The 22,431-nt window shown below is 40.1% G+C and overlaps 1 protein-coding gene across 1 annotated transcript in view; it reads right to left on the minus strand.

The window, feature by feature from the left end:
- The window catches only part of EFCAB3 (EF-hand calcium binding domain 3), a 205,631-nt gene extending 195,281 nt beyond the window's left edge, over positions 1-10,350 (minus strand). Inside the window, exon 1 of the mRNA XM_074260947.1 lies at positions 10,307-10,350. The gene's annotated coding sequence lies outside the window, so the exon portion shown is untranslated. The remainder of the gene's footprint in view (positions 1-10,306) is intronic.
- Positions 10,351-22,431: the final 12,081 nt, after the last annotated feature.

A 22,431-nucleotide genomic window follows, 5' to 3' on the forward strand; every position in this document is an offset into this window, starting at 1 on the left:
ATATATGTAAAACATTCATATAGATCACAGATCATATCTTTTGATCATTTGTCAATTGGGGGATGGCTCAATTTAAACTTATTTTCATCTGTACTTAATCTTAGACTCAATTTTTATGAATTTTTGTAAATCTACCTTCTCACCCTTTATAAGAAAACAAATGTTTTTAGAGAACATGGAAAAAAATGAATGTTAAAATATGCTAGACCATTTAGATGACAGTAGTATAACCAAGCTCATGCAATCAAAATTTCCTAAATGAGGGAAAAGATCCATCTTAGGGTTAGAGAAAACTCTGCTACTCTTAACAACCCATGAGAGCAAAAACCCTTCTAGAGACACAGAAGTTGGCACTGGGGTGAGGAGCCCTCAATCTAGTTAACCAAGAGCTACAGAAGCTACTCTTAGGAAACCTTAAGTACAAAGGATTGGTTACTCTATTCAAAATCTCAAGTTATATTAGCAAAAATTGGATTAATGGAACTGTTATGACAAATGGGGTCTTTAAGGTTGCTCTCAATTCTGTCTCTTGATATAATTATGTTTTGAATAGAACTATTTCTCCAAAAATATGGGTTTTTTTGGAAATAGTATAGAGGAAAGTTTGCTTCAGTCATGGATTGGATACTGTAATTACCATCACTCGTCAGTACAATAGAGAAGCCTCTGGTTCCACCATCTAATTTAATGGGAGTTGTCAGCCTTCCCTTTGTACCCTATTTATTACCACTTGGCTACTGTCTACTTTTAGTTCCTATATTTAGAGTTCATATCATTATCAATCTTTTTTACCCACTGTATCCCTAAATCTCATCTTAGTTTCTTCCTCCATTTCCATTCTCTATCAATCTCTCCAAGAAACATTGATTGTATCCTAAAATTTTTCCATAAGATATCTACTAATCATTCATTCATTCAGCAAACTTAAAAAAATTTAAAAAAATTAAGTTGCAAGAATGTTGTACTAAATGTGGAAGGGGGCAAGATAAAAAAATTTACATAAATAACCAACAAGAATTTATTAAATGACCAGTGACTTTTAAAATGACATGTTAAGTGACATTTATAAAGTGACTACTATGTATTAGCCATTGTGCAGGATTCAGGAATAAAAAACCTCCCAAAACAAATCCCTTTTTACCTTCATCTCAGAGTTCCTCTCTTCTTCTAAGAGACACTGTTTTCTGCTAACTCTTTGCTGATTTTTCACCTGTTAATGCCTTTCTCTGTATATAACTAATTTGTATCTATTCACTTATGTTTATGATAATATAGGCACTTGTTAAATGCTTATTACTAGATTAATTGAAAGGTATGTGAATGGAATTTATGTCCCAAAGTCTGAGTCAAAGTCTCCCTCTTTTGTAAAATTCATTGCTTGGATGATGAAAAGTACTGGACCTTGCATCAAAAAGATCTGAGCTCCAAAAAGTTATCAAACTGTGCATACCCTTTGCCCCAGCAGTGTTACTACTGGGCTTATATTGCAAAGAGATCCTAAAGAAGGGAAAGGGACCTGTATGTGCAAGAATGTTTGTGGCAGCCCTCTTTGTGGTGGTCAGAAACTGGAAACTATGTGGATGTCCATCAATTGGAGATTGGCTGAATAAATTGTGGTATATGAATATTATGGAATATTATTGTTTTGTAAGAAATGACCAACAGGATGATTTCAGAAAGGCCTGGAGAGACTTACATGAACTGATGCTAAGTGAAATAAGCAGGTCTAGGAGATCATTATATACTTCAACAACAATACTGTATGATGATCAATTCTGATGGACATGGCCATTTTCAATAATGAGATGAACCAAATCAGTTCCAATAGAGGAGTAATGAACTGAACCAGCTATATCCAGCAAAAGAACTCTGGGAGATGACTATAAACTACTACATGGAATTCCCAATCCCTCTAATTTTGTCTACCTGCATTTTGGATTTCCTTCACAGGCTAATTGTACACTATTTCTAAGTCCAATTCTTTTTGTACAGCAAAACAGCTGTTTGGACATGTATACGTATATTGTATTTAATTTATACTTTAACATATTTAACATGTATTGGTTGACCTGACATCTTGGGGGGGGGGATGGAGAGGAAAAATTAGAACAAAAGGTTTGGCAATTGTCAATGTTGTAAAATTACCCATGCATATATCTGGTAAATAAAAACTATTTAAAAAAAAAAAAGATCTGAGCTCAAAGCCAGCTTTCACTCACTTACTAGCTATGTGATCCTGGCAAAATCATTTAACCTTTGTCTATCTCAGTTTCCTCCACTGTAAATAAGGGATAACAACAGCATCTGTACTGCTAGGTAGCTCAGTGGATAGAGGACTGGGCCTCTGGAATCAGGAAGACCTTAGTTCAAATTCAGCCTCAGAACTTACTAGCTAGGTGACCCTGGGCTTGTCACTTAACCCTGTTTCCCTTTTCTCATCTGTAAAATGAGCTGGAAAAGGATACAGCAAACCACTAGCTATTTAACTTTAGTAAGTCACTTAACTCTGTTTCCCTCACTTTCTTCATCTATAAAATGAACTGGAGAAGGACATGGCAAACCACTCAAAACCTAAATGAGTCACGAAGTTTCAGTCAAGACTGAAACTGAAAAGTTGAATGTTACATTTCCCAGTAGTTCCAAGGAAACCCTCTTGTGCTTTGGGGTTTCTAGGAGTAATAAGATTGGTTCCCAGTGTTAACCTTTCACTCTAACAGTCTGAGGTCAAAGTGATATCCTGTAAAGTCTGTTGGATCTGGCATCAAGCAGCCCCATTTGAAAACTGGGGTTTACAACTTACTGACCATTTGGTCTTGGACTGCCTTTCACTGCTCCTCAACTTCCTTATCTATAAAATAAAGGGACAGGGGCAACTAGATGATGTAATGGATAAAAGACTAGCCCTGAGTTCAAATCAGGTCTTAGAGATTTGACACTTACTAGCTATATTACTATGGGCAAGTCAATTTTGGCCTGACAAAGAAAAACATTCTTTTTAAATATGGTGAATAAAGTGATATGTAAATGTCTGCTATTATTATAATTATTTTAGTAAAATCTGTTTATCTTCTTGAGATAAATGAATTGGAGGGATGAACCACTCACCACCAACAGGGACAATTTGTTGCTTAATTTGTTTAACTTTTTAAAATTAACTTGTTAATTTGTTCCTTAACTTGTTGCTCTGGTATAGTAATCTCAATGCCTGTCAACATGGGTTCTAAATCACTGACATTAATGTCCTTGTCAGTGACTTTTTCAACAGAAGTGACAATCTGATCTCCTAGAAAGAGGAATAAATGCCATTGTTTTAAACACCTAATAATTTCAGAAAATTACTTTAAAATTTACTTTTAAAAATGGAAAAAAAATTAAATTTAAAAAATCATTTTTAAAACAACTCAAAAGATTCTGAAGTGGGTTGTGGTCCCTTAAAGAAACTAGTCCTTTCATATTGATTTATTACTTTTTGATTCCCAACCCCTCCTAACTGATGCATTATCAATTCAAGAAGCTAGGATCTTTAATTCACAAATCCTGGTCAGAAGCATCCCTTTGAATTCCAATAAGAGATCCGGGTTCTCCCAGCCCCTATTGGATCTAAGGCAATTTGGGACTCCATCCACCGGGCCCTTTAGCTAAATCTCTCATTATAAAAGAGCCAAGCTTTCTTTGCAAAGGTTCCAAACATGCCAGCCTTATACCTGGAATGCCAAGTGTCTCTACTCACTGGAATAATATTTCCAGTGCCCTCTTCTTTTTATCTAACCTTTTACTAATTAGACTTGAACCTTACTTCCAATTCCCATAATAAACTCTTTTATCAATCTAGGTTTTGGGGTCTGTAAATTCCTTTACAGGGGACTATTGTGCTGCCACTAGACCTCATTTAACTCCCTATCCTTGTGCTAAATCCTGAGGGGTTGCAGGGGAGTGCCATTTGACTCCCTGAATCCCGAACTTGCCACTAAATCTCATTTTCATTTGGGCATCTCAAATCTATACCTCATCAATTCTATTAAAGCATTTTACTGAACAAGATGAGGTGAGATCTTTCAAGACAGTTGTGAAAATCGAGTAAGGCTTCATCTACTTCAGAGTTTGAGTAGGCCTGAAGGACTTTGAAGATTGAATCAAGAGCATACTTAAGTCCCCTTTCTGCTATCCTCCCATGATATCATTTTCTCCCTATTTCAATCAAATATGGGCAACTATGTACTTATTGGTCAAGTTCAATTTCTTGGGTAGATCTCGTATTTAGAATGTAAGATCCTCAGCCAATGAGGATGAGGGGGTGGGAGGGGGCATTTGACTTAGGAATTAAAGTGTTAACCCTGCCCCAAAAGGTGCTTCCTCCCTTCCATTGTGCTTGAAGAAGTGGGAAGCCTGATTCTGCCAAGAATGTATAATAAACTTTACTTTGCTTCTAGAGATCTCTCCAGCTCTTTTATTAAATGGTGACCCCTCACCATTTCTGTACCACATAGTTTTGTCTATGTCCAGGCTTTTCCGGGATCATATTACTTGGTGAGTAGGCAAACTCTTGGGTGCTAGCGGGATGGCACCCTGCCCTGATTTAGGCAGCCCGCCAGCATCTAGGGGCTTCTTCTTGCTCCCCAAAGTAAATGGGCCTGAAGTGGAGAAACTCAGAACAAAGCAAAGGGAGAAACTTCACGGTAAAATTCCAATTGGTTTGGTGGAGGACAAATCAGTCAGCAATTTGCTGTGCAGCAACCTAAAGGTAAGCCTCCTGTGAGCCCCTTGAGACTAGTTACAGATTCTGGAGGGAACTCTGGACAGGATAGGATAGGCTAGGCTTTCTTGGGTGACTCAGGTCATTTGCAACAATTGGTGTGTTTGGGCATTTTGGAATTTAGATTCCATCCAAATTCAATGGGTGTGGCCCAGTCCCAGCCCTTATGGAGAGAAATGAGAAAAATGATCAGAAAAATACTGGTAGATAGTCCCTTGGGAGATAAATTAAGTAATTGGAATAAACTGCCAAAATATGAAGAAAAGGCAAGAAAAAGATGATAAGGTATTGTTGTTTTGTTTGAGGTGACAAAGATATTGATGGAGGCACTATTTAGCCTAAGTATGGCTCCCTTGCAGACTGGGTACCTGAAAGTTGTACTTGAAAGAAAAGGGAGAGGATTTAATTCCATCAGCCTCTACAGGGGCCCTCAGGGCTTGGGGGGGAGAACATATGTCTATTTTGAATTTTCTCTTCTTACAAGAGAAGAGGGGACTAATCAGATGTGCAGCTATAAAGGAGGGGGACAAGAGAAATCCTCCAGCTGCAGGGGTAGTCTCAGCTAGCCAGAAATACCCGTTAGTAGATCCCATATGAGATCACAATAACTCTGTACATCAGGGAAGTATGTGGGATTGAGAGAGTAAAGATGGTAGCTTCTTTTCTTTCCCTCCCATGTGTCCTGACTACAGCAGGACCACATGGGGCCAGGGAAAGAAACTGCTATTTAGTGAAATTCATTATTTTAAATATGATGGCAAAAGTAGTTTTATATTATTGGGAATTTAAAGCTGTGTTTGGGATTTTAAGTTAAAATATAGGTTATTAAAACAAAATGCCGGTAGCTTACCTTAGGGGAGGTTGTGGTTGTATCTCCCTACTTAGATAGTATGTTGTTTTCTAGAGGTATTGGGTAATTTGTAACTGAGTTATGCCTTAAATATTTGTCAGCTCTGTTGGGCATGTATAAGTTTTATGAAATTTGGTTCAGTTATTTGCGAACCTTGAAGTTAAAGTTTAAATTTTTTTTTTTTTTTTTTTTTTTACTTTAAGCAATTAATAGTTTAAATGAAGCATCTAGTATTGGTTTGGGAGTGTTTAACTTATATCAGAAAAGGTTTGAGCAAGTAGGCTTTGGGAGGAGAAAGAGAGATGGGATAGGAAGAGATGGTGTGAGAGAAGGAAGGAGAGAGGAAAATACCTTTCCAGAAATGGGGAAGAAAAAGGCACAATTCCCTAATGATTTTGCCATTTACCATGGGAAAAGGACCCCCCCCATGAGGTTGGGGCCTTGAACTGGCAGATTGGATCCTGGGGGAAATGGTACCCTAAAAATGTTAGCTGTGATAAGTTGGGGTTGGGAAGCATGGTGGAGTAGAGGAAGGGTGGCCACGTGGAGAGGGACCTTGTGAGGTGATCTAATCCCCCTCCCCCCCTATTAAGTATGGTGGCTTTTTAACAACTGCAGCTCCTTGCTGGTTCAGATATTAATTGCTACTACTGTTTAAAGGAACAGCTTACACTTATATGGTGTTAATAACTGAATGTTTATTTTTATTTTTCAAGTCTATAGCTGCTCTAAGGAGTTTGTTGGAGCTGTAAGTTTTCTGAAAGCAATTCATTTCTACTAAGATCCCATTTGTCTAAAGCAAATTATTTAATGTTTATTTATGTGCGTTAGTCTCCTTGTTTAAGGAATATGATTTAAAAAACAAACTCTAGAGCAGGATTTTAATCTGATCTGATAATTTGATAGGGTTATTTGGAAAAAACTAATTATTCTTTTTCAGAATGGAGAGAGTATTAATGTTAAATCTGAAAGATCTGAAAGTTTCTTTTATGTGGAAACAGGATGGACAACATGTGGTTTAGAATTTTTCTTTGTATTGAGTATTTTAAAGGCAAAATGGTCTGTGTAATGTTAAACTTAGAACCATCTATTTAGATATGAAAGATAAGCTGTATAAGCTGTGAACTTTCTAGGATGAATCTTGTACTGTGATTCTTGAGAACTAGATTTATCTGAAGCCTTGATTAATGAGAATTGCTGTAGGAGATAAAATCTTTTGGGATTACAGCTAATATTTACTTAGAGTTTTGAATTCAGGTATGACTGTCTGCATAGGTCATCAAACTCCACCATCTGAAGGTGGAATGGTTAAAAATTAGGATAGTTACCTGAAGTAAAACTGCCTTAAGTAAATCATGTCCCTAATTTTTCCTCTTACAGCAAATGTCTGTAATCAGAACAAGTGGTCAGTGAGATATACGAGTATATAGATATTTTAATTTACAGCCCAGACTTTAATTGCTGCTATTAATATCTGTTAACCCTTTTACTTCCTGGGGCTAGAGTTTATCTACTTTGACTTTTTTTTCTTTGAGACAAAGCTGGGAATCTTATCATGCCCTGAGCAGGCTAACAATACATACAGTGTAAAAGGCTCTAGGTAGATTAGTTTAACTTTTAGGGTCCTAAAAAAAAACAAACCCTTAGCCTGCTCAGGACTATCTCTGGAACCCCAAATCCTAGACCCCTGACTTACTTATGAAAGATCTATATTGTCTTCAGATGCGTTTTTCATGTTTTGCATGATCATGGTGGGAAACGGGGGAGCTATATGGAAAGAACTTTTGACACCCAAACAATTCCCTATTAAATATGCAGAGAAAATGAAATCAAGGGGTGAAGGGAAGGAGCCTTATAGATCAGCTACCCATGTTGCATTGCTGATCCTTTGCCCCTGACCAGTGGCTTTCCTTTCTAAAGTATTAGATCCGGTAGCCAAAGGATGGCTGACCTGTGTACAAGCAGTAGCTGCTACCCCTCTCTTGGTAGAAGAGAGTAGGAAGCTTGGTAGAAGACTTTGGAGGCAGTCTTATAGTAAGTGTCCCACACCAAGTAAGACCAATATTAAATCAGAGGGCTGGGAGATGGCTCACAGATTCCAGAATGTTGAAATATGAGGCAATAAAAGGATGATCTGGTAATCACCGAAGATCATAATCTTAATCCTGCTTCCTTTTTGTCCCCTGGAACAGAACCATCCCCCAGAGAGGAACATTGTTGTTTAGAGTTAATTGCTTTTCAAACAAAAGTAAGAGAGGATTTATAAGAATCGCTAATACCTGGGGGAGTAAATTGGTTTATAGATGGCTCTTCTAGGATGGTAGATGGGAAAAGGAAAAATGGATTTGCTATTTTGGACTGTTAACAAGGGCAGTCTACCTGTCCATTGGTTGGCTCAAACTTGTGAATTGTATGCCTAAAATCAAGGGTTGAAATTATTGAGGGACCAAAATGGGAATATATACACTGATTCGAAATATGCCTGGGGTGTGGTACATGTATTTGGAAGAATTTGGGAGGAAAGAGGGTTTGTAAATAGTAAGGGTAAAGAACTGGTCCACTAGTCAGAGAGAGGTACTGGAAAAACATTCTGGTTCCTAGGAATGTAGCAGTAATACATGAAAAGGGACATGAGATGGGAAATTATTTTGAGGCAAGGAGAAATAGATTAGCAGATGGGGAGGCCAAGGGAGCTGGAGACCAGGAGATTTCTCATATAATGGCCTTGATACCTGTACTTCCCTCTAGTCTACCCTCTCCCAGTTTTACCCAGAAGGAAAACTCTTAGAGCAGTTGAGAAGTCGGAAGGACGATGGCTCTTACCTGATGGCAGAAAGGTACTGACCAACGCAAGTATGAGGCAGGTCCTTCAGCAACTGCACCAAGGCAGTAACTGGGATGTATGATGTGTGCTGTATGTTTCTCCTGGCCTATATACTGTGGCCCAACAACTGTTGGATGGCTACCTTGTTGGTTGAAGGACTAACAAAGCTGCTCAATGCCAGAACCCAAAAGGGGATCTAAATACCAATTCAACTAAGAATTATATGAATTGAACATAAGCCCAAAGAGGCTTCTTGGAAGTGCTCATAAAAGATTTTTAAAAGGCAAATAAGAGAGGTTAAAGAAAAAAGTGAGAAAAGAAATTAAAGGTATGGAATATAAGAATCAACAGCTTGTAAAGGGAAGGGAAAAATTGTCTGAAGAACATAGCTCCTTAAAAAATTCAATTGGCAAAATGCAAAAAAAAAAATCAACTGAAGAAATCAATTCTTTAAAAAACACAGGTTGGATGCAAAGAAAAAAGAAAAGAAAAGAAAAGAAAATCCACGGAAGAATACAACACTTTGAAAAGTAGAAATAACCAAATGTAAAAAAAAATACAAAAACTATCAGAAGAAAATCACATTAAAAATTAGAACTAGGCAAATGGAAGCCAGTGATTCTATAAGACATCAAGAGTCAGTAAAACAAACGAAAAATAATGAAAAAAAATGGAAGAAAAGGTAAAAAACCTCATTGAAAAAATGGCTGACCTGGAAAATAGATCCAGTAAAGACAATTTTAAAATTATTAGTCTACCCAAAGGTCATGACCAAAAAAAAAAAAAAAAAGAGCATGGATAGCACTATTCAAAAGATTATCAAGTAAAACTGCCCTAATTACAAATGGAAAGAGATCTTATAAGGAAAACAAATGGAAAGAGATCTTATGAGGAAAACCTAAAGGAACATTGTTACAAAACTTCAGAATTACAATCTCAAGGAAAAACTACTGAAACCTGACAGACAAAAGCAATCCAAGTATCAAGAAGGAATAGTCAGTTATCTTTACATTAAAGTCAAGAAAATACATCTCATAATAATCTCAACACTTCTTGATCCCCAATCTTTATTAACATTCTCTTTTTTACACTCATTGTCACTCATTTAAACGTTTTCAGCATGTTGGCAAATTTTGCACATCTATATGAGGACAGGAAGAGTAGGAAGGGGGAGAGAGAAAGACATGAGGAGAGAGAAGTATAAGGACAGAACGAGAGACAGTGCGAGGGAAGGAGATAGACAGTCCCACAAGGAGACAGACAGAGAAAGACAGAGAGAAAGAGAGACAGTCACACAGAAAGAGACAGAGGCAGAGCAGCAGAGAGAGAGAGACAGAGAGATTGTGATGGAGATAGTGACAGAGAAACAGATATAGAGCATGACACACAGAGTCAAACAGGGAAATACACTGACTGAAAGACTGAGAGGAAGAAAGGGAACAAAGAAGAGTGACTGACTGAGATTGCATGCATCTTCTCCTTCTCTCTTTACTATCTCTTACTCTCTCTAACAGTCTTTTCCTTCTCTCTACCGGGGTATCTCTTGTCTGTCGCTGTGTTTCTGTCTCTCTTTCTCAGACTGTAACTTCATCTCTTTCTGTCTCTGTGGCTCTCTCAATTTGAAATGGCAAATCAAATGCAAAATACATGCATGGATATATATTTATCTATACAGAAAGCCTAGAAATGCAGAATTTGAAAGAATCTCCTTAATATGAGTGCGGGTGTTTCAGTAGCATTTCTATACAAGAAAATTCTGTGGATGATGCAAACACATGACCTATGCTTTTCGAGTATATAGCAGTGCCAGACTAAGGGTGTGCATTTTGCAAAACGTCCAAGAGGGTTGTATTATAATTTATGTAACAAATTCACTCACCTTCAGGTCTCTCTATCACAGATTCCTTGGGGGTGACAGGCACCTTATCTGTAAAGGAATTTTCATTACACACAAAATGAAACAAAACTCAACAAATGGCCTTATGGAAAGAAAATCAGCTCACGAGGACTACTAACATGAGAATGGAGAACTATAGACGCCTGCTTGAAAACACTTTGTCCGGAATTTTTGTCTCAAGGCCCATGAAGGATATCGGGTTTGAATAGGTGGATTTCGAGTTCCGGAAATTTGGAAATATCTCTCTGGGGTGGGACTCTAAATGCATCTGGCCTAAAAATCTGATAACAGCTTTATGATTGATCTCCTTGCCTCAGAGAGTCAGGAACCTCTGATGTGTACTCAGTAACCCAAGCAATCTTCCTCAATCATGATACATGGACAAAAGGCCTCTGTGAGTTAAGGGAAAACGCTAGGACATCAATGTCTATGGAGAGTAGATACAGCAAAAGAATCAGGGGAAGAGATCCAAGAAGCACGCTGAAAATATGCCAAGGGGAAACCATTTTGGAATTCCAGGCTATCCAGGATCTAGGTGCCCAATTAGACAAACTAGATATAGTGCAAATGACAGCATAGTCGCTGGAGGGGCAACTCCTTGTAAGGAGGCATGCGTGATTCCTGACAAAAAGGTAAACAGTCATTGCCCGTGATAATTTCACAGAAAATGATATAAAAGTCACAATCATCTTTGCTATGACTTTTTCATGAGGGTTGTCCTTTCATAAATTTTTGGGAAATGTACTTGAAGAAGTATACAATGTTCAGCAATTAAGGTAAGTGAGAGAAAAGGAATGAAAGACTTCAAGGGAGAGAGCTAGAGAAAAAGAAAGAGAGACAGAAAGAGAGAGAGAGAGAGAGAGAGAGAGAGAGAAAGAGAGAGAAAGAGGGAGAGATAGAGAGAGAGAGCCTGAGGGGGAGAGGAGGAGGGAGAGGGCAAGGGAGAGGGAGGCAGAGAAAGAGGGAGAGGGAGAGGGAGAGAGAGAGAGAGAGAGAGAGAGAGAGAGAGAGAGAGAGAGAGAGAGAGAGAGTCAGTCTGAAAGAAGAAAAAGCAAGCACCTTACGATTCTTAAATCTGGTTGTGAACACTACCTCAAAGAGGGTGGACATTTCTGCACTTGCGCCCCTGTAAAACCCATAATATCCACTGGTGATTTTTGCCTTTCTGGTCAGAATGGTTGAGTAAAGTCAAAAAAATGTAAGACTCAGGGCTCATCCTGTGAAGGAAAAGCTTGAAATGGAGAGCAACTACAACTTTGTGTAAGTTAGAAAAAAGTTTTAAAGATCATTGGTGAAGACTAAGCTGTTGGAGTCCAATGCATTTATCGTGTGCTCCTCAGTGATATCCCACTGCTCAAGTAAATATACCTAATTTGGAGTCATGTCCTCGAGAGTTGCAATTCATTGAGTTATTCACTCACCTTTGCGTTTGTCCACTGCAGCTTCTTTGGGGCTGAGACGCTCCCTCTCTGCAGAGCAAAGTGAAAGCAGGCATCAATGACCAAATACTCAGAAAATGAATATTATGAAAGAAAAGCAGCTCATGGCTAAGTTTCGCATGAGAAGAGACAAAGATATTGAAGAAGTTCAAGACAATTTTCCCTTATGTAGCCTCCTCAGAAGCAGTGTGTAGGAATGTGTAAATTCACTTTTGTGGAAACACGTCAATTCCGCTCCAAATCTCTCTATTCTTGGACATAGAGAGGTGAGGGTATGTGCCCAAATGCTTCTCCGGTAAGACGATAATTTAGTCAGGCCTGGAACCCTAACAGCTTTTTGCTTGGTCTCCGTCTCCACTTTGCTCAAGTCCTAACCTCTCCCAAGTAGGCAGTTATCCAAGTAATCTTCCTCAAGCACACAGTTAATCATCTCCTAGAAACTAGATCCTCCTCGCTATTGACGGATGGGATGGGTCTATCTATGTCCACGTAGAGTAGAAATATGGACGTCATGCAACTCTCTAGTGAGGAAGATTCATTCACTTATGCCCTGGGAAATCAGCATGTGAGCAGTGACACCTAGAATGAATGTTGCAAAAACAGATCTATAGACTACATGATTAAGATCCAAGCAGGAGGAGTACCTGCTAATTCTGTATCAAGAAGCATTTAGGAAGCATTTCCAAAAGAAAGGCTTTCCTGAACGTTTCCCCGTCATTCTCTTTGCATCAATCAAGGTCAAGGAAATCCCTCTCCCAATGATCTCAACCCTCCTCGATCCCTGATCCTTATTAGCGTTCTCCTTTTGTCCATTGGTTGTCATTCACTTAAAGAAACCTTTTCACCATGATGGGAAATTCTGCACATGCACAAGAGGAGAGGAGGAGCAGGAAGGGGGAGAAAGGGCAACAAAAGGAGACAGAAGGAGAACGACAGAGCGAGCGACAGAGCGAGGGAAGGAGCAACGCAAAGAGACACGCTCAGAGACAGAGTGAGAGACAGGAGGAGGGAAACACCGAGTGAGAAACGGAGAGAGACTGAGAGGCAATGACAGAGAAGAGCAGTGAAAACAGACCTGGGGCCTGACTGAGATAGAGAAAGAGCAAGAAGGAATGACAGAGAACGCCTGAGAGGAAGAAACAAAGGCAACGAGGAAGACAGACAGACTCAGAGAGAGTGTGTGCAAATTCTCTTTCCCTCTCCCTGCTATCTCTTCCCATGTGTGACAGTCTGTTCTTTCTCACTTTCTGTGTAGCACTCTGTCTCTTTGTCTTCCTATCTGTCTATCTCTCAGCTTACGTGTCTCTCTCTCTGTCTCTATCTTGCAGTCTTTTTCTCTCTGTCTCTCTCTGCCTCTCTCTCTCTCTCACTCTCTCATGTTCAAATGCAAACTAAAGCAAGTATACATCAATGGACCAACCCAGAACGCCTTGAAATGCAAAACTTGAAAGAATCAATTTAAGGTTGACTAAGGGGTTTCCATAGCATTTCTAGTCAAGACAATTGGGTTGACGTTCCAATCACTTGCTCTGGGCTCCAAAAAGATACAGAACGGCCAGAGGAAGATGTGCCCTTTGAAAGGATGGGTTAACTTAGAGAGGTATAGTTGAAGTAGACGTTTACTCACCTCTGGGTTTCTCAATGGCCGATTCCTTGGGGCTGAGAGGCTCTTTATCTGCAATGGAATTGGGATGATACGTCAAATGCAGCCATACTCACGAAATGAATGTTTTCAAAGAACATCAGCTAGCTCATTCTGAATACCAACATGAGAAGGAAGCACAATATCCACTGGGTCGAAACCACTTTGTGGAGAATTTCTCTCCTAAGGGCCCAGAGGAATACAATGCTTGCTACCTGTTGATTTAGTTTTCTGCATGCATTTAAACGTCTATCTGAGGTTCCACTCTAAAGAAGCCAGGGCTGCAAGTCTGATAGGATTGGTCTCCTTGGAACCACTGATAGCTACTCAGTGTACCAAGTAAACTTCCCAAATCATGGCACATCAACAACATCCCTCCATGCCTTAAGGGCGATAACAAGGACATCTATGTCATTGGAGAGTAGAAATAGCCACAGAATCAGTTCAAGATAGCAAAGAAGACCTTTTCCGGGGTGGCATTTGGAAAGCAGTTTTGAGCAGAGAGCCACCGAGATACATGTGACAAATGAGATAAAATCTATTTATATATGTATATGTATAGTTTATATGAATAAATATATATATATGTATATATTTATATAGAATCACTCCAATTGATAGCATAGAAGGAGGAAGATTAATTGGCCAATCTTTGAAAGGAGGCACTCCTGAATATTCTTTGAAGAAGAGCCTTAGGTAAAGTTGAACAACTGAAGGGGCATTTCGAGCCATCATTTCACAGAGAGAGAAAATCGATGATAATCTCCCTCATTTTCACTAAAAGGTATCGAGAAGAATTGGCCTTTAATATATTTCATATCATTTAGTAAAAGAATAAGTTTACAAGGTTTCTAAGAATTCGGCATTTAAAATGAGGAGAGAGAAGGAATGAGAGCATAAAGGTGAGAGCAGGAGAGTAAAAGAGCGTAAGAGAGAGAGAGAGAGGGAGCCAGTAAGCACGAAGCCAAAGACAGCATCTTATGATTACACATTCCTTCTCATCATACACATTACATGATGAGGATTGGTATGTGTGCATATGTGTCCATGAGCAATCCATCATATCTGCTGGTGGTTTGGCAAAGTTGGTTTGCTAAAGTAAAAGAATTGAGATAACAGGGCTCAACCTCTCATCTTCCACCTGGAAATGGAGAGCTTGAATGACTTTGCTTAAGAAGACCAAAAATGTTCTTTTGCTCTGGTCTCTTTCAGAGCAAGCTGTTGATGTGCTAACATTTGTGCTGGGCTCCTCACTTATGTCCCACTGCTAAAACAAATCTATCTACTTGGGAGACATGTGAAAAAGAGTTGCAATTCTTTCGATATTCACTGACCTTTGCGTTTCTCAAGTGTTGCTTCTTTGGGGATCAGACGCTCTTTCTCTGTGGAGCAAAGTTTGAGTTTATATAAATGAAAGCACACTCATAAAAGGAATATTACGAAAGAAAGCCAGCTCCTTCTAAAGATTACCAGGAGGTGGAGCAAAGCTATACAAGTGGATCCAAACAACTGGCCTCCTATATTTGCTCCCAAGAAGCAGGAGGATTATTGCATTCAAAAATGTGAATTTAGCTTTCTGGAATCATGGAAATACAAATCTATCTGTTAATCTACAGGTACATTTATCAGTGGCTTCAGCTGCACTATGGTTCCCTGACGTTTTGTTTTGCATACCTTCAGTGTCAATGACTTATAGAAAAGTTTTGACACGATCAGCAATTCTGCGCATAACCATAGAGCAGTGCCAGTGTAAGGGTGTGCATTTTCAACAGGTCCAAGAGGGTTATACTGTAATTTATGCAAAAAATTCACTCACCTTCGGGTCTCTCTATTGTGGATTCCTTGGGGCTGACAGGCACCTTATCTGCAAAGGAATTTTCATTACACACAAAATGAAACAAAACTCAAGAAATGGCCCCGTGGAAAGAAAATCGGCCCAAGAGGACTGTCACCAACATGAGAATGGAGAACTATAGACGCCTGCTTGAAAACACTTTGTCCGGAATTTTTGTCTCAAGGCCCATGAAGGATATCGGGTTTGAATAGGTGGATTTCGAGTTCCGGAAATTTGGAAATATCTCTCTGGGGTGGGACTCTAAATGCATCTGGCCTAAAAATCTGATAACAGCTTTATGATTGATCTCCTTGCCTCAGAGAGTCAGGAACCCCTGATGTGTAGTCAGTAACCCAAGCAATCTTCCTCAATCATGATACATGGACAAAAGGCCTCTATGTGTTAAGGGAATACGCTATGGCATCGATGTCTATGGAGAGTAGATACAGCAAAAGAATCAGGGGAAGAGATCCAAGAAGCACGCTGAAAATATGCCAAGGGGAAACCATTTTGGAGTTCCAGGCTATCCAGGATCTAGGTGCCCAATTAGACAAACTAGATATAGTGCAAATGACAGCATAGTCGCTGGAGGGTTACGGGGCAATTCCTTGTAAGGAGGCATGCGTGATTCCTGACAAAAAGGTAAACCGTCATTGCCCGTGATAATTTCACAGAAAATGATACGAAAGTCACAATCATCTTTGCTATGACTTTTTCATGAGGGTTGTCCTTTCATATACTTTTTGGAAATGTACTTGAAGAAATATACAATGTTCAGCACTTAAGTTGAGAGAAAAGGAATGAAAGACTTCAAGGGAGAGAGCTAGACAAAAAGAAAGAGAGACAGAGAGACAGACAGAGAGAAAGTGAGAGAGAGAGAGCGAGAGCGAGAGCGAGAGCAAGAGAGAGAGAGAAAGAGAGAGAGAGAGAGAGAGAGAGAGAGAGAGAGAGAGAGAGAGAGAGAGAGTCAGTCTGAAAGAAGAAAAAGAAAGCACCTTACGATCCTTAAATCTGGTTGTGAACACTACCTCAAAGAGGGTGGACATTTCTGCTCTTGTGCCCCTGTAAAACCCATAATATCCACTGGTGATTTTTGCCTTTCTGGTCAGAATGGTTGAGTAAAGTCAAAAAAATGTAAGACTCAGGGCTCATCCTGTGAAGGAAAAGCTTGAAATGGAGAGCAACTACAACTTTGTGTAAGTTAGAAAAAAGTTTTAAAGATCATTGGTGAAGACTAAGCTGTTAGGAGTCCAATGCATTTATCGTGTGCTCCTCAGTGATATCCCACTGCTCAAGTAAATATACCTAATTTGGAGTCATGTCCTCGAGAGTTGCAATTCATTGAGTTATTCACTCACCTTTGCGTTTGTCCACTGCAGCTTCTTTGGGGCTGAGACGCTCCCTCTCTGCAGAGCAAAGTGAAAGCAGGCATCAATGACCAAATACTCAGAAAATGAATCTTATGAAAGAAAAGCAGCTCATGGCTAAGTTTCGCATGAGAAGAGACAAAGATATTGAAGAAGTTCAAGACAATTTTCCCTTATGTAGCCTCCTGAGAAGCAGTGTGTAGGAATGTGTAAATTCACTTTTGTGGAAACACGTCAATTCCGCTCCAAATCTCTCTATTCATGGTCATAGAGAGGTGAGGGTATGTGCCCAAATGCTTCTCCGGTAAGACGATAATTTAGTCAGGCCTGGAACCCTAACAGCTTTTTGCTTGGTCTCCGTCTCCACTTTGCTCAAGTCCTAACCTCTCCCAAGTAGGCAGTTATCCAAGTAATCTTCCTCAAGCACACAGTTAATCATCTCCTAGAAACTAGATCCTCCTCGCTATTGACGGATGGGATGGGTCTATCTATGTCCACGTAGAGTAGAAATATGGACGTCATGCAACTCTCTAGTGAGGAAGATTCATTCACTTATGCCCTGGGAAATCAGCATGTGAGCAGTGACACCTAGAATGAATGTTGCAAAAACAGATCTATAGACTACATGATTAAGATCCAAGCAGGAGGAGTACCTGCTAATTCTGTATCAAGAAGCATTTAGGAAGCATTTCCAAAAGAAAGGCTTTCCTGAACGTTTCCCCGTCATTATCTTTGCATCAATCAAGGTCAAGGAAATCCCTCTCCCAATGATCTCAACCCTCCTCGATCCCTGATCCTTATTAGCGTTCTCCTTTTGTCCATTGGTTGTCATTCACTTAAAGAAACCTTTTCACCATGATGGGAAATTCTGCACATGCACAAGAGGAGAGGAGGAGCAGGAAGGGGGAGAAAGGGCAACAAAAGGAGACAGAAGGAGAACGACAGAGCGAGCGACAGAGCGAGGGAAGGAGCAACGCAAAGAGACACGCTCAGAGACAGAGTGAGAGACAGGAGGAGGGAAACACCGAGTGAGAAACGGAGAGAGACTGAGAGGCAATGACAGAGAAGAGCAGTGAAAACAGACCTGGGGCCTGACTGAGATAGAGAAAGAGCAAGAAGGAATGACAGAGAACGCCTGAGAGGAAGAAACAAAGGCAACGAGGAAGACAGACAGACTCAGAGAGAGTGTGTGCAAATTCTCTTTCCCTCTCCCTGCTATCTCTTCCCATGTGTGACAGTCTGTTCTTTCTCACTTTCTGTGTAGCACTCTGTCTCTTTGTCTTCCTATCTGTCTATCTCTCAGCTTACGTGTCTCTCTCTCTGTCTCTATCTTGCAGTCTTTTTCTCTCTGTCTCTCTCTGCCTCTCTCTCTCTCACTCTCTCATGTTCAAATGCAAACTAAAGCAAGTATACATCAATGGACCAACCCAGAACGCCTTGAAATGCAAAACTTGAAAGAATCAATTTAAGGTTGACTAAGGGGTTTCCATAGCATTTCTAGTCAAGACAATTGGGTTGACGTTCCAATCACTTGCTCTGGGCTCCAAAAAGATACAGAACGGCCAGAGGAAGATGTGCCCTTTGAAAGGATGGGTTAACTTAGAGAGGTATAGTTGAAGTAGACGTTTACTCACCTCTGGGTTTCTCAATGGCCGATTCCTTGGGGCTGAGAGGCTCTTTATCTGCAATGGAATTGGGATGATACGTCAAATGCAGCCATACTCACGAAATGAATGTTTTCAAAGAACATCAGCTAGCTCATTCTGAATACCAACATGAGAAGGAAGCACAATATCCACTGGGTCGAAACCACTTTGTGGAGAATTTCTCTCCTAAGGGCCCAGAGGAATACAATGCTTGCTACCTGTTGATTTAGTTTTCTGCATGCATTTAAACGTCTATCTGAGGTTCCACTCTAAAGAAGCCAGGGCTGCAAGTCTGATAGGATTGGTCTCCTTGGAACCACTGATAGCTACTCAGTGTACCAAGTAAACTTCCCAAATCATGGCACATCAACAACATCCCTCCATGCCTTAAGGGCTATAACAAGGACATCTATGTCATTGGAGAGTAGAAATAGCCACAGAATCAGTTCAAGATAGCAAAGAAGACCTTTTCCGGGGTGGCATTTGGAAAGCAGTTTTGAGCAGAGAGCCACCGAGATACATGTGACAAATGAGATAAAATCTATTTATATATGTATATGTATAGTTTATATGAATAAATATATATATATATGTATATATTTATATAGAATCACTCCAATTGATAGCATAGAAGGAGGAAGATTAATTGGCCAATCTTTGAAAGGAGGCACTCCTGAATATTCTTTGAAGAAGAGCCTTAGGTAAAGTTGACCAACTGAAGGGGCATTTCGAGCCATCATTTCACAGAGAGAGAAAATCGATGATAATCTCCATCATTTTCACTAAAAGGTATCGAGAAGAATTGGCCTTTAATATGTTTCATATCATTTAGTAAAAGTATAAGTTTACAAGGTTTGTAAGAATTCGGCATTTAAAATGAGGAGAGAGAAGGAATGAGAGCATAAAGGTGAGAGCAGGAGAGTAAAAGAGCGTAAGAGAGAGAGAGAGAGGGAGCCAGTAAGCACGAAGCCAAAGACAGCATCTTATGATTACACATTCCTTCTCATCATACACATTACATGATGAGGATTGGTATGTGTGCATATGTGTCCATGAGCAATCCATCATATCTGCTGGTGGTTTGGCAAAGTTGGTTTGCTAAAGTAAAAGAATTGAGATAACAGGGCTCAACCTCTCATCTTCCACCTGGAAATGGAGAGCTTGAATGACTTTGCTTAAGAAGACCAAAAATGTTTCTTTGCTCTGATCTCTTTCAGAGCAAGCTGTTGATGTGCTAACATTTGTGCTGGGCTCCTCACTTATGTCCCACTGCTAAAACAAATCTATCTACTTGGGAGACATGTGAAAAAGAGTTGCAATTCTTTCGATATTCACTGACCTTTGCGTTTCTCAAGTGTTGCTTCTTTGGGGATCAGACGCTCTTTCTCTGTGGAGCAAAGTTTGAGTTTATATAAATGAAAGCACACTCATAAAAGGAATATTACGAAAGAAAGCCAGCTCCTTCTAAAGATTACCAGGAGGTGGAGCAAAGCTATACAAGTGGATCCAAGCAACTGGCCTCCTATATTTGCTCCCAAGAAGCAGGAGGATTATTGCATTCAAAAATGTGAATTTAGCTTTCTGGAATCATGGAAATACAAATCTATCTGTTAATCTACAGGTACATTTATCAGTGGCTTCAGCTGCACTATGGTTCCCTGACGTTTTGTTTTGCATACCTTCAGTGTCAATGACTTATAGAAAAGTTTTGACACGATCAGCAATTCTGCGCATAACCATAGAGCAGTGCCAGTGTAAGGGTGTGCATTTTCAACAGGTCCAAGAGGGTTATACTGTAATTTATGCAAAAAATTCACTCACCTTCGGGTCTCTCTATTGTGGATTCCTTGGGGCTGACAGGCACCTTATCTGCAAAGGAATTTTCATTACACACAAAATGAAACAAAACTCAACAAATGGCCTTATGGAAAGAAAATCGGCCCATGAGGACTGTCACCAACATGAGAATGGAGAACTATAGACGCCTGCTTGAAAACACTTTGTCCGGAATTTTTGTCTCAAGGCCCATGAAGGATATCGGGTTTGAATAGGTGGATTTCGAGTTCCGGAAATTTGGAAATATCTCTCTGGGGTGGGACTCTAAATGCATCTGGCCTAAAAATCTGATAACAGCTTTATGATTGATCTCCTTGCCTCAGAGAGTCAGGAACCCCTGATGTGTAGTCAGTAACCCAAGCAATCTTCCTCAATCATGATACATGGACAAAAGGCCTCTATGTGTTAAGGGAATACGCTATGGCATCGATGTCTATGGAGAGTAGATACAGCAAAAGAATCAGGGGAAGAGATCCAAGAAGCACGCTGAAAATATGCCAAGGGGAACCCATTTTGGAGTTCCAGGCTATCCAGGATCTAGGTGCCCAATTAGACAAACTAGATATAGTGCAAATGACAGCATAGTCGCTGGAGGGTTACGGGGCAATTCCTTGTAAGGAGGCATGCGTGATTCCTGACAAAAAGGTAAACAGTCATTGCCCGTGATAATTTCACAGAAAATGATACGAAAGTCACAATCATCTTTGCTACGACTTTTTCATGAGGGTTGTCCTTTCATATACTTTTTGGAAATGTACTTGAAGAAATATACAATGTTCAGCACTTAAGTTGAGAGAAAAGGAATGAAAGACTTCAAGGGAGAGAGCTAGACAAAAAGAAAGAGAGACAGAGAGACAGACAGAGAGAAAGTGAGAGAGAGAGAGCGAGAGCGAGAGCGAGAGCAAGAGAGAGAGAGAAAGAGAGAGAGAGAAAGAGAGAGAGAGAGAGAGAGAGAGAGAGCGAGAGAGAGAGAGTCAGTCTGAAAGAAGAAAAAGAAAGCATCTTACGATCCTTAAATCTGGTTGTGAACACTACCTCAAAGAGGGTGGACATTTCTGCTCTTGTGCCCCTGTAAAACCCATAATATCCACTGGTGATTTTTGCCTTTCTGGTCAGAATGGTTGAGTAAAGTCAAAAAAATGTAAGACTCAGGGCTCATCGTGTGAAGGAAAAGCTTGAAATGGAGAACAACTACAACTTTGTGTAAGTTAGAAAAAAGTTTTAAAGATCATTGGTGAAGACTAAGCTGTTGGAGTCCAATGCATTTATCGTGTGCTCCTCAGTGATATCCCACTGCTCAAGTAAATATACCTAATTTGGAGTCATGTCCTCGAGAGTTGCATTCATTGAGTTATTCACTCACCTTTGCGTTTGTCCACTGCAGCTTCTTTGGGGCTGAGACGCTCCCTCTCTGCAGAGCAAAGTGAAAGCAGGCATCAATGACTAAATACTCAGAAAATGAATATTATGAAAGAAAAGCAGCTCATGGCTAAGTTTCGCATGAGAAGAGACAAAGATATTGAAGAAGTTCAAGACAATTTTCCCTTATGTAGCCTCCTCAGAAGCAGTGTGTAGGAATGTGTAAATTCACTTTTGTGGAAACACGTCAATTCCGCTCCAAATCTCTCTATTCTTGGACATAGAGAGGTGAGGGTATGTGCCCAAATGCTTCTCCGGTAAGACGATAATTTAGTCAGGCCTGGAACCCTAACAGCTTTTTGCTTGGTCTCCGTCTCCACTTTGCTCAAGTCCTAACCTCTCCCAAGTAGGCAGTTATCCAAGTAATCTTCCTCAAGCACACAGTTAATCATCTCCTAGAAACTAGATCCTCCTCGCTATTGACGGATGGGATGGGTCTATCTATGTCCACGTAGAGTAGAAATATGGACGTCATGCAACTCTCTAGTGAGGAAGATTCATTCACTTATGCCCTGGGAAATCAGCATGTGAGCAGTGACACCTAGAATGAATGTTGCAAAAACAGATCTATAGACTACATGATTAAGATCCAAGCAGGAGGAGTACCTGCTAATTCTGTATCAAGAAGCATTTAGGAAGCATTTCCAAAAGAAAGGCTTTCCTGAACGTTTCCCCGTCATTCTCTTTGCATCAATCAAGGTCAAGGAAATCCCTCTCCCAATGATCTCAACCCTCCTCGATCCCTGATCCTTATTAGCGTTCTCCTTTTGTCCATTGGTTGTCATTCACTTAAAGAAACCTTTTCACCATGATGGGAAATTCTGCACATGCACAAGAGGAGAGGAGGAGCAGGAAGGGGGAGAAAGGGCAACAAAAGGAGACAGAAGGAGAACGACAGAGCGAGCGACAGAGCGAGGGAAGGAG

Source organism: Sminthopsis crassicaudata, chromosome 4 (genome assembly GCF_048593235.1).
Source record: "Sminthopsis crassicaudata isolate SCR6 chromosome 4, ASM4859323v1, whole genome shotgun sequence".
Lineage (NCBI taxonomy): Eukaryota > Metazoa > Chordata > Mammalia > Dasyuromorphia > Dasyuridae > Sminthopsis > Sminthopsis crassicaudata.